Below are 15,984 nucleotides of genomic sequence, written 5' to 3'. Positions count from 1 at the left end.
TCCCACTACAGCCTCCGAGCACCATGAAGGCCTAACCTCCTTTCCTCATCCCACTACAGCCTTCGAGCACCATGAAGGCCTAACCTCCTCTCCTCATCCCACTACAGCCTCCGAGCACCATGAAGGCCTAACATTTACATTTACATTTAAGTCATTTAGCAGACGCTCTTATCCAGAGCGACTTACTAACCTCCTCTCCTCACCCCACTACAGCCTTTGAGCACCATGAAGGCCTAACCTCCTCTCCTCACATCACTACAGCCTTTGAGCACCATGAAGGCCTAACCTCCTCTCCTCATCCTACTACAGCCTTCGAGCACATTGAAGGCCTAACCTCCTTTCATCACCCCACTACAGCCTTCGAGCACCATGAAGGTCTAACCTCCTTTCATCACCCCACTACAGCCTTCGAGCACCATGAAGGTCTAACCTCCTCTCCTCACCCCACTACAGCCTTCGAGCACCATAAAGGCCTAACCTCCTCTCCTCATCCCACTACAGCCTTCGAGCACCATAAAGGCCTAACCTCCTCTCATCACCCCACTACAGTCTTCGAGCACCATGAATGTCTAACCTCCTTTCATCACCCCACTACAGCCTTCGAGCACCATGAAGGCCTAACCTCCTTTCATCACCCCACTACAGCCTTCGAGCACCATGAAGGTCTAACCTCCTCTCCTCACCCCACTACAGCCTTCGAGCACCATGAAGGCCTAACCTCCTTTCCTCATCCCACTACAGCCTTCGAGCACCATGAAGGCCTAACCTCCTCTCATCACCCCACTACAGCCTTCGAGCACCATGAAGGCCTAACCTCCTCTCCTTACCCCACTACAGCCTTCGAGCACCATGAAGGCCTAACCTCCTCTCAACACCCCACTACAGCCTTCGAGCACCATGAAGGCCTAACCTCCTCTCCTCACCCCACTACAGCCTTCGAGCACCATAAAGGCCTAACCTCCTCTCCTCACCCCACTACAGCCTTCGAGCACCATAAAGGGCCTAACCTCCTCTCCTCATCCCACTACAGCCTTCGAGCACCATGAAGGCCTAACCTCCTCTGCTCATCCCACTACAGCCTTCAAGCACCATGAAGGCCTAACCTCCTCTCCTCATCCCACTACAGCCTTCAAGCACCATGAAGGCCTAACCTCCTCTCCTTATCCCACTACAGCCTTCAAGCACCATGAAGGCCTAACCTCCTCTCCTCATCCCACTACAGCCTTCGAGCACCAGGAAACAGGATGCAACAGGAAGACACCTGCAGCAGCTCTTAGGGGGCTCCTGATTCATTCTGAAGTGTGCAGGTGGGTAACCTTAGCTCTGCTGTTTACCCCCCACTCAGAGCTGGGCCCATTGTCCTTTGTGTTTGGCTTTGTGCAGAGGGCCATTGTGAGGTGCGGGCGCTCAGCACTGTTGTGTCTGGGGCTCCCATTCAGACAAAGGGCCTGCCGGCTGAAACACTGGAGTGGATGAAGGGGGAAAAGGAAGTGGTGTCTGCAGTTTGAGAATACCACACTGAGAGTACCGTTGGGGGTGGTTTGTGTCATTAAGTCATATTGACATGGATATTGGTCAAGCTCAATGTGGGGTTATAGGTGGAAAACATTTATTACACTAATTGGTTGGTTCATTTAAAACAGAAGCCCCTGTGTTTTTTATAAAGCTTACCAGCAATAAATTGTATAATTGGAATTGTATCATTTCTGTATAATACATTTCTATCCATCTAAATGGTATGTTTGACCTTGCAGTTGATCCTGGCTATTCTCCGGAGGCCCAACCAAAGGCTGGACTGGAAATGTTCAACATAAAAGTAGCTTACACTGTTATTACATTGTTATTATCTGTGGTTTGACAAACAAGGTTTTAAGTTTAGACAAAGACAGTCATCCAATGAGCCATACCTGATGGGTCCAAATATATTGTATCTGAACTGCTGTCAACTGGCTGCCACCTTTCATATACCCAGAGCCGTGGAGGCCAAATAATATAGTCAATTTGTCCTAACTTTCAGCTTTGCCATCTTCCTGAAATGTTTTAAATTCACACACAAAACAACACAGATTTTTAAAAACTTTATTCTTATTCACTTTGACCACCACAACTATGAAGTTGGGTAAATAGCAGACATCCAGTGTATCAGAAATTGAGAAAATGTCTTTGTCTCAGTGTTATATGTACCAAGCTAGACAGACAATCACACTTCCTAGCTATATCAACAGCAACAGGTTATCTTTTCCTGTTAACCACCCCAGCACTTAATATAAAACCACGGGTTCCTCCCCATGTTTCCTGGACTGGCCACAACCAACGTCATAACCCAATTCGCTGGCACAATTTCCTACGAAGGAAGAGCGCCTGCAAACACGTATGTTCCCTTTTCTCTGAAACACAGAGCACAATGATGACAAATCAGTTGTTGGAAATGAGTGATTGGAGAGAGAGAGGGGCAGACAGACAGGGATGTATGCTGTGTAGAAATGAGATGCTGTATAGCATCAAATGGTAGATGTACAGATGCGTCTGTGGCATGTTTGGCTTTGGGGGGAGCAATGGGTAGGTCATAATGCTCATTAAAAGAGCGCACCTGCCGCTTCATCAAATAGCCTTTATCTGTTATCGCCGCACATCTGCTCAAACTCTCAGATAGAACGCGAAAACAAGTTAGGCCCTCTCCTACATACCTCCTACCCCATGACCAGTATGTCTGTCTGTCTGTGGTACCTGGCCTAATCTCGTCAGGAATGTGGTACGGATGCATTCAGATGCTGTTGGCCGGAAAGGAGAGCCTCTCAAACATCTGTGAAGTGCAGATAGGCAACAGAGTTCTGACAGACAGGGATTGGAGGGAGCTAAAAGCTAATGAAGTTGCAAGCTCATGGATATCATCAGGGGTGAAGACCTGCAGATGACTGCTAGAGAGAAGGACCACACCTGATACAACCAGCTGTTCTACAGTACATATACAGGGCAGAGATATTTGAACAGGTTGTAGTCAAAGGAACTATTTGTTCAGCAGTAGGTGGGGTGGGTGGAGGGTGCACTGTTCACATTTTGAGAAATGTCCACGCTACTGAAGCGATAAGAGGTTCAACCATTGTGTATTACTATGCTGTATACAGCTGTTTGTTGAAGATACATTTGACAGAGGTTAAATGTAATCAGAGTTGACATGCTTAGCTGGTCTGTCGTTTACTGGGCATGATGATGAGACAGAGTGTGGTGGTGTGTGACATCACTTCACCACAATTATGCAAAACGCAGCAACATTCTGAAGAAGTGTATGTGGCAATCATTCCTGTCAGTCAAATGCTATTACACAGCAGTAGTAGTAGTAATAGTAGTCATAGTAGTAGTAGTCATTACAGTAGTAGTAGTAGGAGGAGGAGAAGTAATAGTCATAGTAGTAATAGTAGGAGGAGTAGTAGTAAAAGTAGTAATATTAGTCATAGTAGTAGGAGGAGGAGTAATAGTAGTAGTCATAGTCGTAGTAGTAGGAGGAGTCATAGTAGTAGTAGGAAGGAGGAGTAGTAGTCATAGTAGTAGTCGTAGTCATAGCAGTAGTCATAGTCATAGTAGTAGTAGCAGGAAGGAGGAGTAGTAGTCATAGTAGTAGTATTAGTAGGCATAGTAGAAGTGGTCATAGTAGCAGCAGTAGTCATAGTAGTAGTAGTAGTCAAAGCAATAGTCGTAGTAGTAGTAGGAAGGAGGAGTAGTAGTCATAGTAGTAGTAGTAGTCATAGCAGTAGTCGTAGTAGTAGTAGTAGGAAGGAGGAGTAGTAGTCATAGTAGTAGTTGTAGTCATAGTAGTAGTAGTCGTAGTCATAGTAGTAGTAGTCGTAGTCATAGTAGTAGTAGTAGGAAGGAGGAGTAGTAGTCATAGTAGTAGTATTAGTATGCATAGTAGTAGTGGTCATAGTAGCAGCAGTAGTCATAGTAGTAATAGTAGTCATAGTAGTAGTAGTAGTCATAGTAGTAATAGTAGTAGTAGTAATATTAGTCATAGTAGTAGTAGTAGTCATAGTAGTCATAGTGGTAATAGTAGTAGTAGTAATATTAGTCATAGTAGTCATAGTAGTAGTAGTAGTCATAGTAGTAATAGTAGTAATATTAGTCATAGTAGTCATAGTAGTCATAGTAGTCATAGTAGTAGTAGTAGTCATAGTAGTAATAGTAGTCATAGTAGTAGTAGTAGTCATAGTAGTAATAGTAGTCATAGTAGCGGTAGTAGTCATAGTAGTAGTAGTAGTCATAGTTGTAATATTAGTCATAGTAGTAGTAGTAGTCATAGTAGTTATAGTAATATTAGTCATAGTAGTAATAGTAGTCATAGTAGTCATAGTAGTAATAGTAATATTAGTCATAGTAGTAGCAATAGTCATAGTAGTAATAGTAGTCATAGTAGTACTAGTAGTCATAGTAGTAGTAGTAGTCATAGTAGTAATAGTAGTAATAGTAGTCATAGTAGTAATAGTATTCATAGTAGTAGTAGTAGTCATAGTAGTAATAGTAGTCATAGTAGTAGTAGTCATAGTAGTAATAGTAGTCATAGTAGTAGTCATAGTAGCAGTAGTAGTCATAGTAGTCATAGTAGCAGTAGTGGTAGTAATAGTAGTCATAGTAGTCATAGTATCAGTCATAGTAGTCATAGTAGTAGTAGTAGTAATAGTAGTAATAGTAGTCATAGTAGCAGTAGTAGTCATAGTAGTAGTAGTAGTCATAGTCGTCATAGTAGCAGTAGTAATAGTAGTCATAGTTGTAGTCATAGTAGTAGTAGTAGTCATATTAGTCATAGTAGTCATAGTAGCAGTAGTAGTAGTAATAGTAGTCATAGTAGTCATAGTAGTCATAGTATCAGTCATAGTAGTCATAGTAGTAGTAGTAGTAATAGTAGTAATAGTAGTCATAGTATCAGTCATAGTAGTCATAGTAGTAGTAGTAGTAATAGTAGTAATAGTAGTCATAGTAGCAGTAGTAGTCATAGTAGTAGTAGTAGTCATAGTCGTCATAGTAGCAGTAGTAATAGTAGTCATAGTTGTAGTCATAGTAGTAGTAGTAGTCATATTAGTCATAGTAGTCATAGTAGCAGTAGTAGTAGTAATAGTAGTCATAGTAGTAGTAGTAGTCATAGTAGTAATAGTAGTCATAGTAGCAGTAGTAGTAGTAGTCATAGTAGTAATATTAGTAGTAGTCATCTTAGTCATAGTAGTCATAGTAGTCATAGTAGTAATAGTAGTAGTAGTAGTCATAGTAGTCATAGTAGTCATAGTAGCAGTAGTAGTATTAATAGTAGTCATAGTAGTAGTCATAGTAGTAGGAGTAGTCATAGTAGTCATAGTAGCAGTAGTAGTAGTAGTAGTAGTCATAGTAGCAGTAGTAATAGTAGTCATAGTAGTAGTAGTAATAATAGTCATAGTATTTATAGTAGAAGTAGTAGGAGGAGGAGTAGTAGTTATAGTAGTCATAGGGGTAGTAGTAATAGTAGGTATAGTAGTAGTAGTAGTCATAGTAGTAATAGTAGTCATAGGAGTAGTAGTAATAGTAGGCGTAGTAGTAATAGTCATAGTATTTATAGTAGTAGTAGTAGTAGTAGTCATAGTAGTAATAGTAGTCATATGAGTAGTAGTAATAGTAGTCATAGTGGTAATTGTAGTCATAGTAGTAATAGTAGTAGTAGTAATAGTAGTCATAGTCATAGTATTTGTAGTAGTAGTAATAGTAGTAGTAATAGTAGTCATAGGAGTAGTAGTAATAGTAGTCATAGTCATAGTATTTATAGTAGAAGTAGTAGGAGGAGTAGTAGTAGTTATAGTAGTCATAGGGGTAGTAGTAATAGTAGGTATAGTAGTAGTAGTAGTCATAGTAGTAATAGTATCCATAGTAGTAGTAGTAGTCATAGTAGTAATAGTAGTCATAGTAGTAGTAGTAGTCATAGTAGTAATAGTAGTCATAGTAGTAGTCATAGTAGCAGTAGTAGTCATAGTAGTCATAGTAGCAGTAGTGGTAGTAATAGTAGTCATAGTAGTCATAGTATCAGTCATAGTAGTCATAGTAGTAGTAGTAGTAATAGTAGTAATAGTAGTCATAGTAGCAGTAGTAGTCATAGTAGTAGTAGTAGTCATAGTCGTCATAGTAGCAGTAGTAATAGTAGTCATAGTTGTAGTCATAGTAGTAGTAGTAGTCATATTAGTCATAGTAGTCATAGTAGCAGTAGTAGTAGTAATAGTAGTCATAGTAGTCATAGTAGTCATAGTATCAGTCATAGTAGTCATAGTAGTAGTAGTAGTAATAGTAGTAATAGTAGTCATAGTATCAGTCATAGTAGTCATAGTAGTAGTAGTAGTAATAGTAGTAATAGTAGTCATAGTAGCAGTAGTAGTCATAGTAGTAGTAGTAGTCATAGTCGTCATAGTAGCAGTAGTAATAGTAGTCATAGTTGTAGTCATAGTAGTAGTAGTAGTCATATTAGTCATAGTAGTCATAGTAGCAGTAGTAGTAGTAATAGTAGTCATAGTAGTAGTAGTAGTCATAGTAGTAATAGTAGTCATAGTAGCAGTAGTAGTAGTAGTCATAGTAGTAATATTAGTAGTAGTCATCTTAGTCATAGTAGTCATAGTAGTCATAGTAGTAATAGTAGTAGTAGTAGTCATAGTAGTCATAGTAGTCATAGTAGCAGTAGTAGTATTAATAGTAGTCATAGTAGTAGTCATAGTAGTAGGAGTAGTCATAGTAGTCATAGTAGCAGTAGTAGTAGTAGTAGTAGTCATAGTAGCAGTAGTAATAGTAGTCATAGTAGTAGTAGTAATAATAGTCATAGTATTTATAGTAGAAGTAGTAGGAGGAGGAGTAGTAGTTATAGTAGTCATAGGGGTAGTAGTAATAGTAGGTATAGTAGTAGTAGTAGTCATAGTAGTAATAGTAGTCATAGGAGTAGTAGTAATAGTAGGCGTAGTAGTAATAGTCATAGTATTTATAGTAGTAGTAGTAGTAGTAGTCATAGTAGTAATAGTAGTCATATGAGTAGTAGTAATAGTAGTCATAGTGGTAATTGTAGTCATAGTAGTAATAGTAGTAGTAGTAATAGTAGTCATAGTCATAGTATTTGTAGTAGTAGTAATAGTAGTAGTAATAGTAGTCATAGGAGTAGTAGTAATAGTAGTCATAGTCATAGTATTTATAGTAGAAGTAGTAGGAGGAGTGGTAGTAGTAATAGTAGGTATAGTAGTAGTAGTAGTCATAGTAGTAATAGTAGTCATAGGAGTAGTAGTAATAGTAATCATAATAGTAGTAGTAATAGTAGTCATAGTAGTCATAGTCATAGTATTTATAGTAGTAGTAGTAGTAGTAGTAGTAGTAGTAGTAGTCATAGTAGTAATAGTAGTCATAGGAGTAGTAGTAATAGTAGTCATAGCAGTAATTGTAGTCATAGTAGTAATAGTAGTAGTAGTAATAGTAGTCATAGTCATAGTATTTATAGTGGTAGTAATAGTAGTAGTCGTAGTAGTAATAGTAGTCATAGGAGTAGTAGTAATAATAGTCATAGTAGTTATAGTAGTAATAGTAGTAATAGTAGTCATAGTCATAGTATTTATAGTAGAAGTAGTAGGAGGAGTAGTAGTAGTTATAGTAGTCATAGGGGTAGTAGTAATAGTAGTCATAGTAGTAGTAGTAGTCATAGTAGTAATAGTAGTAGTAGTAGTAGTCATAGTAGTAGTAGTAGTCATAGTAGTAATAGTAGTCATAGGAGTAGTAGTAATAGTAGTAATAGTAGTCATAGGAGTAGTAGTAATAGTAGTCATAGTGGTAGTAGTAATAGTAGTCATAGTGGTAGTAGTAGTAATAGTAGTCATAGTAGTAGTAGTATTAGTCATAGTAGTCATAGGAGTAGAAGTAATAGTAGTCATAGTAGTGATAGTAGTCATAGTAATAATAGTAGTAATAGTAGTCATAGTAGTAATAGTAGTCATAGTAGTAATAGTAGTCATAGTAGTAATAGTAGTCATAGTAGTAATAGTAGTCATAGTAGTAATAGTAGTCATAGTAGTAGTAGTAGTCATAGTAGTAATAGTAGTCATAGTAGCAGTAGTAGTAGTAATAGTAGTCATAGTAGTAGTAGTAGTCATAGTAGTAATAGTAGTCATAGTAGCAGTAGTAGTAGTAGTCATAGTAGTAATATTAGTAGTAGTCATCTTAGTCATAGTAGTCATAGTAGTCATAGTAGTAATAGTAGTAGTAGTAGTCATAGTAGTCATAGTAGTCATAGTAGCAGTAGTAGTATTAATAGTAGTCATAGTAGTAGTCATAGTAGTAGGAGTAGTCATAGTAGTCATAGTAGCAGTAGTAGTAGTAGTAGTAGTCATAGTAGCAGTAGTAATAGTAGTCATAGTAGTAGTAGTAATAATAGTCATAGTATTTATAGTAGAAGTAGTAGGAGGAGGAGTAGTAGTTATAGTAGTCATAGGGGTAGTAGTAATAGTAGGTATAGTAGTAGTAGTAGTCATAGTAGTAATAGTAGTCATAGGAGTAGTAGTAATAGTAGGCGTAATAGTAATAGTCATAGTATTTATAGTAGTAGTAGTAGTAGTAGTCATAGTAGTAATAGTAGTCATATGAGTAGTAGTAATAGTAGTCATAGTGGTAATTGTAGTCATAGTAGTAATAGTAGTAGTAGTAATAGTAGTCATAGTCATAGTATTTGTAGTAGTAGTAATAGTAGTAGTAATAGTAGTCATAGGAGTAGTAGTAATAGTAGTCATAGTCATAGTATTTATAGTAGAAGTAGTAGGAGGAGTAGTAGTAGTTATAGTAGTCATAGGGGTAGTAGTAATAGTAGGTATAGTAGTAGTAGTAGTCATAGTAGTAATAGTAGTCATAGGAGTAGTAGTAATAGTAATCATAATAGTAGTAGTAATAGTAGTCATAGTAGTAGTAGTAATAGTAGTCATAGTAGTCATAGTCATAGTATTTATAGTAGTAGTAGTAGTAGTAGTAGTAGTAGTAGTAGTCATAGTAGTAATAGTAGTCATAGGAGTAGTAGTAATAGTAGTCATAGCAGTAATTGTAGTCATAGTAGTAATAGTAGTAGTAGTAATAGTAGTCATAGTCATAGTATTTATAGTGGTAGTAATAGTAGTAGTCGTAGTAGTAATAGTAGTCATAGGAGTAGTAGTAATAATAGTCATAGTAGTTATAGTAGTAATAGTAGTCATAGTCATAGTATTTATAGTAGAAGTAGTAGGAGGAGTAGTAGTAGTTATAGTAGTCATAGGGGTAGTAGTAATAGTAGTCATAGTAGTAGTAGTAGTCATAGTAGTAATAGTAGTAGTAGTAGTAGTCATAGTAGTAGTAGTAGTCATAGTAGTAATAGTAGTCATAGGAGTAGTAGTAATAGTAGTAATAGTAGTCATAGGAGTAGTAGTAATAGTAGTCATAGTGGTAGTAGTAATAGTAGTCATAGTGGTAGTAGTAGTAATAGTAGTCATTGTAGTAGTAGTATTAGTCATAGTAGTCATAGGAGTAGAAGTAATAGTAGTCATAGTAGTGATAGTAGTCATAGTAATAATAGTAGTCATAGTAGTAATAGTAGCAGTAGTCGTAGTAGTCATAGTAGTAGTAGTAAAAATAGTAGTCATAGTAGCAGTAGTCATAGTAGTAATAGTAGTCATAGTAGTAGTAGGCATAGTAGTGGTAGTGGTAGTGGTCAAAGTCATAGTAGTAGTAGTAGTCATAGTCATAATATTTATAGTAGAAGTAGTAGGAGGAGGAGTAGTAGTGTTCACAATAAACTAGTCATAGTAGTAGTAGTCATAGTAGTATTAATATTAGTCATAGTGGTAGTAGTAATAGAAGTTACAGTAGTAGTAGTAGTAATAGTAGTCATAGTAGTAGTATTGGTCATAGTAGTAGTAGTAATAGTAGTCATAGTAGTAGTAGTAGTCACAGTAATAGTAGTAGTAGTCATAGTAATGGTTGTAGTTGTAGTAGTAATAGTAGTAGTCATAGTAATAATAGTAGTAGTCATAGTAGTAGTAGTGGTACTAGTAGTCATAGTAATAGTAGTAGTATTCATATTAATTGTAGTAGTAGTAGTCATTGTAATAGTTGTAGTAGTCATAGTAATAGTAGTCATAGTTATATAAGTAGTAGTAGTCATAGTAATGGTAGTAGTAGTTGTAGTCATTGTAATAGTAGCAGTAGTCACAGTAATAGTAGTAGTAGTCATAGTAATAGTAGTGCTTGTCATAGTAGTAGTAGTAGTAGGAGGAGTAGTAGTAGTAATGATGGTTGTTACATTATTGTCCCAGATAGAAAGTTGATTGTGGAATACAAAAAAAATGAACATTAAAAAGAAAATTTCAATAAGATTGAGATGTATACATAAATACATGACTATATATGAGCATAAGGAATATAAACATAGTAATCCAGTAAGCGTTGAACATGTCATAATGAAACAGAAGCCCTGTTTACACCTGGTTCTAACATGTCCTTTGTTCTGATCTTATCCACATTCTGATTGTGCCCACACATTTTGACAGGTGTAGACGATTACAATCCGCTTTGGGGTAAGATTGTGATCAGATATTATAAATAGAAATGTACAAGATCAGTACAATGTCAGGATGAAGGACGCATGTTAGAACCAGGTATAAACGGAGCTTGAGACACCAATAAATAAATTACCTCACATCTGGCACATCCATAGAGGAAGAAGGGCCAAGGCACACTAAAAAGCCACTCTCTCTCTTCCCCCCTAAACACCACAGCCAATCTGTTTTGTGTCACAATTAAAATAAATCAGCATTTCTTGAAACTGCATTTAAACACTTGAGTGTTCCTTTGATCAATCAAGCAGCCAATGACTCTAGCTGATTCAGGCTATAACTGAGGCCTTCCCAGGCTACCAGGCAGCACTTCAAAAGATAGTAGAGGTTTATGACACACATCTGCAGCACTCAGAAGAAGGCTTTTCTTATACATGCGGGTCTCTTGCATCTTTGTGTCCCTAGGAGCCTCAGCAGGCCTGAATCCTGGCTTAGTGGGGTCCAGAGAAGATGGCTGTTGTCGGGAGGAATGAACATGTTCTCAAACACACAGCATGATGAGAAAAATAGAACACGCTCCTCACCTTTCTGTGTTTGGACTTATCTCCATTGGCCACAAGTACTTCAATATTCACTCTGTTATGTGTTGGCAGCAACCTGTATGCATCAATACTTATGCCTTCTTAGTAATTTTACATAATGGGAGGGACATGGAAACATGGAGGTAAAGCTTGCAGAATAACTCTTGTATATTTCTTGGCTATTGTATCAGAATGTGTTGTGTGTGACATAACGCCATGCCTCATCCTAGCCTATGGCTCCCTGTCCCTTCCTCTCCTCTCTGGCCCTGCTCAGTCTCTGACTCCACTGAAGCTCCGAGCTGCAGCTGTCCTCCAAGCCTCACATACTGTTCTGGCTGGCCAAACCCCACCACACCACTGAAGTCCTTCCAGTTCCAGCCAGGAATCTCAGGCTGTCTGGAGGAAAAGTCCCCAATACTGAAACCAGGGGCGCAACTTTGGTTTTAGAAATGGGGGGGACATAATATATTTCATCAAATAGGGCTATCTTCCTTACACCACCCCTACCTTGTCACAACACAACTGATTGGCTCAAACACATTAAGAAGGAACACATGTTCATTGAAATGCACTGAGGTGACGACCTCATGAAGCTGGTTGAGATAATGCCAAGAGTGTGCAACGCTGTCATCAAGACAAATGGTGGCAACTTTGAAAAATCTGTTTAACACATTTTTTGGTTAACATGTGATTCCAAATGTGTTATTTCATAGTTTTTATGTCTTCACTATTATTCTACAATGTAGATAACAGTAAAAATAAAGAAAAACCCTTGAATGAGAAGCTGTGTCCAAACATTTGACTGGTATATATATATATATATATATATATATATATATATATATATATATATATATATATATATTTATATTTAAATCCAGTCGGATAAACACTCTGACCGTTCTGAGCCACCCACATGGTCCTAAAGCACACCGTTGCCTCGTTTTGTATCACATTCCATTGATAAAACTGGGGAGACGTCCCCAGTGAAAGTTGCGCCCCTGGCTGTAACCTAGAATAGCAACGGACAGCCTCTCTGTCCCCTGCCCTCTTTACATAGCATGTGTACACTACCCCGGACCTCTCCTTCTCCTGCACCTCCTTCTCCTCGGCAGCTGCTGTTGGCTTACTTGGCCAGTCTTGGGTGGGGTTATTGAGGCCGGCTGGCATGCCCTGGCCTGGACATGAAGCAGAGCAGCGTGGGACGCTGCAGAGGGATCTTGAGATCTGATGGTTGTTGTTGTTGTTGTACTTACCCTGGTTACTGGGAAGGACGAACACCAGACATATGGCCGAAGGAAATCTCAGAGGGCGAAGGTCACAGAGGGTCAAACTAACCCTTTAACCTCTTGGTGATTTGTCTCCCAGGGGTGATGTAGCAACTAGCTATACCAACCACAGCAGAGGTCAAAGCTCATGCACTGTATCGGTTCCTCTTGTAAATGATTACATGGAAAACCATTATCCTGTGCTCAGCAGGAGGAGGCTGGGGCGAGGGAGGCCTCTTTTTAAGTTGTATTGGGTCAAAGGCCAGGTTCCCTGAGGACAGTACTTACTGCGGCCTGCTTTACACATTACTATGTTACACATATTCCTGAACAGTGTATGCCATTTTTATTCCCCTTTACTTACTTTTTTAGCATGAAGCACATTGTCCTGCACTGGTTTTATGTGACATTTATATATTTTGAAGGAGCCCTTGGGTGAGGGGATTTTGAATGGGAATTTGAATTATGCTTCAACACTAACTACTACTACTACTACAATCAGTAGCAAGAAAACCAACTGTCCCTAACCCAACTGTTCCCTTCCACTATCTAGGGACTCTCGATGGAGTGTCTAGCATCAGCTGCTGCTGACACTGTCTGTGTCCCTCTCCTACACACATGCAGGCACACACACACACACACACACACACACACACACACACACACACACACACACACACACACACACACACACACACACACACACACACACACACACACACACACACACACACACACACACACACACACACACCTGTTCTCTGGTATCTGCTTTCATATGGCATTGATGGGCCTCCATAATGCCTGCCTACCAGACAGGTGGCCCTGCTGGGGCCTCACTGTGGGCTATCGTGGCCCCTTAGGGTGCTGCAAGGCCCCTCCTCCCGGTAGACTTAAAAAACATATTGCATGTCTCCACTGTTCTCTGTCCAGCCTAACATGCATAAGGAGATCTCACCTACAATCTAATGTTAGTGAAGACTACATGACTACACAGGAATAAAAACAATTGGTAAAGGAATGTTTGGGAATTAAAGGAATGCAACGTCTACTTGGTAGCTGGGAGTGGTGAATCTCCACAGTATACTTCACGTGACAACCCATAGATATAAATATACAGTAGCTTTCTCAGATTCTGTAACATTCCATCATGAATATGGGGTAGAGGGTATCTATGAGGGTATAGGGTATATATGAGGGTATAGGGTATATATGGGGTATAGGGTATACATTTTTATTTATTTAATCAGGCCAGTTGAGAACAATTTCTCATTTACAACTGCGACCTGACCAAGATAAAGCAAAGCAGTGCGACACAAACAACAACACAGAGTTACACATGGAAAAAACAAATGTACAGTCAATAACACAATAGAAAAGTCTATATACAGTGTGTGCAAATGAAGTAAGATTAGGGAGGTAGGGCAATAAATAGGCCATAGTGGTGAAATAACTACAATTTAGCAATTAAACACTGGAGTGATTGATGTGCAGAAGATGAATGTGCAAGTAGAGATACTGGGGTACAAAGGAGAAGAAAAAAAAATATGGGGATGAGGTAGTTGGGTGGGCTATTTACATATGGGCTATGTACAGGTGCAATGATCTGTAAGCTGCTCTGACAGCTGATGTTTAAAGTTAGTGAGGGAGATATGAGTCTCCAGCTTGAGTGATTTTTGCAATTCGTTTCAGTCATTGGCAGCAGATAACTGTAAGGAAAGGCAGCCAAAGATGAGTTGGCTTTGGGGGTGACCAGTGTAATATACCTGCTGGAGCGCGTGCTACGGATGGGTGCTTCTATGGTGACCAGTGAGCTGAGACGAGCCAACGAGAGCATGCAGGTCGCAGTGGTAGGTGGTATATGGGGCTTTGGTGACATAACGGATGGCACTGTGATAGACTGCATCCAATTTGCTGAGCAGAGTGTTGGATGCTATTTTGTAAATGGCATCGCCGAAGTCAAGGATCGGTATGATAGTCAGTTTTACGAGGGTATGTTTGGCAGCATGAGTGAAGGATGCTTTGTTGTGAAATAGGAAGCTGATTCTAGATTTAATTTGGGATTGGAGATGCTTAATGTGAGTCTGGAACTAGAGTTTACAGTCTAACCAGACACCTAGGTATTTGTAGTTGTCCACATATTCTAAGTCAGAACCGTACAGAGTAGTGATGCTAGACGGGCAGGCAGGTGCGGGTAGCAATTGGTTGAAGAGCATGCATTTAGTTTTACTTGCATTTAGCAGTTGGAGGCCAGGGAAGGAGAGTTGTATGCCACTGAAGCTCCTCTGGAGGTTAGTTAACACAGTGTCCAAAGAAGGGCCAGAAGTGTACAGAATGGTGTAGAGCAACATCAATGAGCAAGAGCGACATCATTGATGTATACAGAGAAACGAGTCGGCCCAAGAATTGAACCCTGTGGCACCCCCATAGAGACTGCCAGAGGTCCGGACAACAGGCCCTCTGATTTGACACACTGAACTGTCTGAGAATTAGTTGGTGAACCAGGTGAGGTAGGCATTTGAGAAACCAAGGCTGTTGAGTCTGCCGATAAGAATACGGCGATTGACAGAGCCGAAAGCCTTGGCCAGGTTAATGAATACGGCTGCACAGTATTGTCTTTTATAGATGGCGGTTTTGATATCATTTAGGACCTTGAGCGTGGCTGAGGTGCACCCATGACCAACTCGGAAACCAGATTGCATAGCGGAGAAGGTACGGTGGGATTTGAAATGGCCGGTGATCTGTTTGTTAACTTGGCTTTCGAAGACCTTAGAATGGCAGGTAGGATAGATATAGGTCTGTAACCATTTGGGTTTAGAGTGTCTCCCACTTTGAAGAGGGGGATGACCACTGCAGCTTAACAATCTTTGGGGATCTCAGACGATACGGAAGAGATTTTTACAGGCTAGAGGGTAAAGTGGATAAATGGGGCATAGGGTATACACTACTGTTCAAATGTTTGGGGTCACTTAGAAACGTCCTTGTTTTTGAAATATTTTTTTTTTTGTCCATTAAAATAACATCAAACTGATCAGAAATACAGTGTTGACATTGTTAACAGCTGATTTTTAACAGAATATCTACATAGGCGTACAGAGGCCCATTTTCAGCAACTATTACTCTGGCTAGGCCACTCCAGGACCTTAATGTGCTTCTTCTTGAGCCACTCCTTTGTTGCCTTGGCCGTGTGTTTTGGGTCATTATCATGCTGGAATACCCATCCACGACCCATTTTCAATGCCCTGGCTGAGGGAAGGAGGTTCTCACGCAAGATTTGAAGATACATGGCCCCGTCCATCGGCCCTTTGATGCGGTGAAGTTGTCCTGTCCCCTTAGCAGAAAAACACCCCCAAAGCACAATGTTTCCACCTCCATGTTTGACGGTGGGGATGGTTTTCTTGGGGTCATAGGCAGCATTCCTCCTCCTCCAAACACGGCGAGTTGAGTTGATGCCAAAGAGCTCAATTTTGGTCTCATCTGACCACAACACTTTCACCCAGTTGTCCTCTGAATCATTCAGATGTTCATTGGCAAACTTCAGACGGGCATGTATATGTGCTTTCTTGAGCAGGGGGACCTTGCGGGCGC

The sequence above is a fragment of the Oncorhynchus masou genome, chromosome 15 (assembly GCF_036934945.1).
Source record: "Oncorhynchus masou masou isolate Uvic2021 chromosome 15, UVic_Omas_1.1, whole genome shotgun sequence".
NCBI lineage: Eukaryota > Metazoa > Chordata > Actinopteri > Salmoniformes > Salmonidae > Oncorhynchus > Oncorhynchus masou.
Note: the sequence above shows the minus strand (reverse complement) of the source record.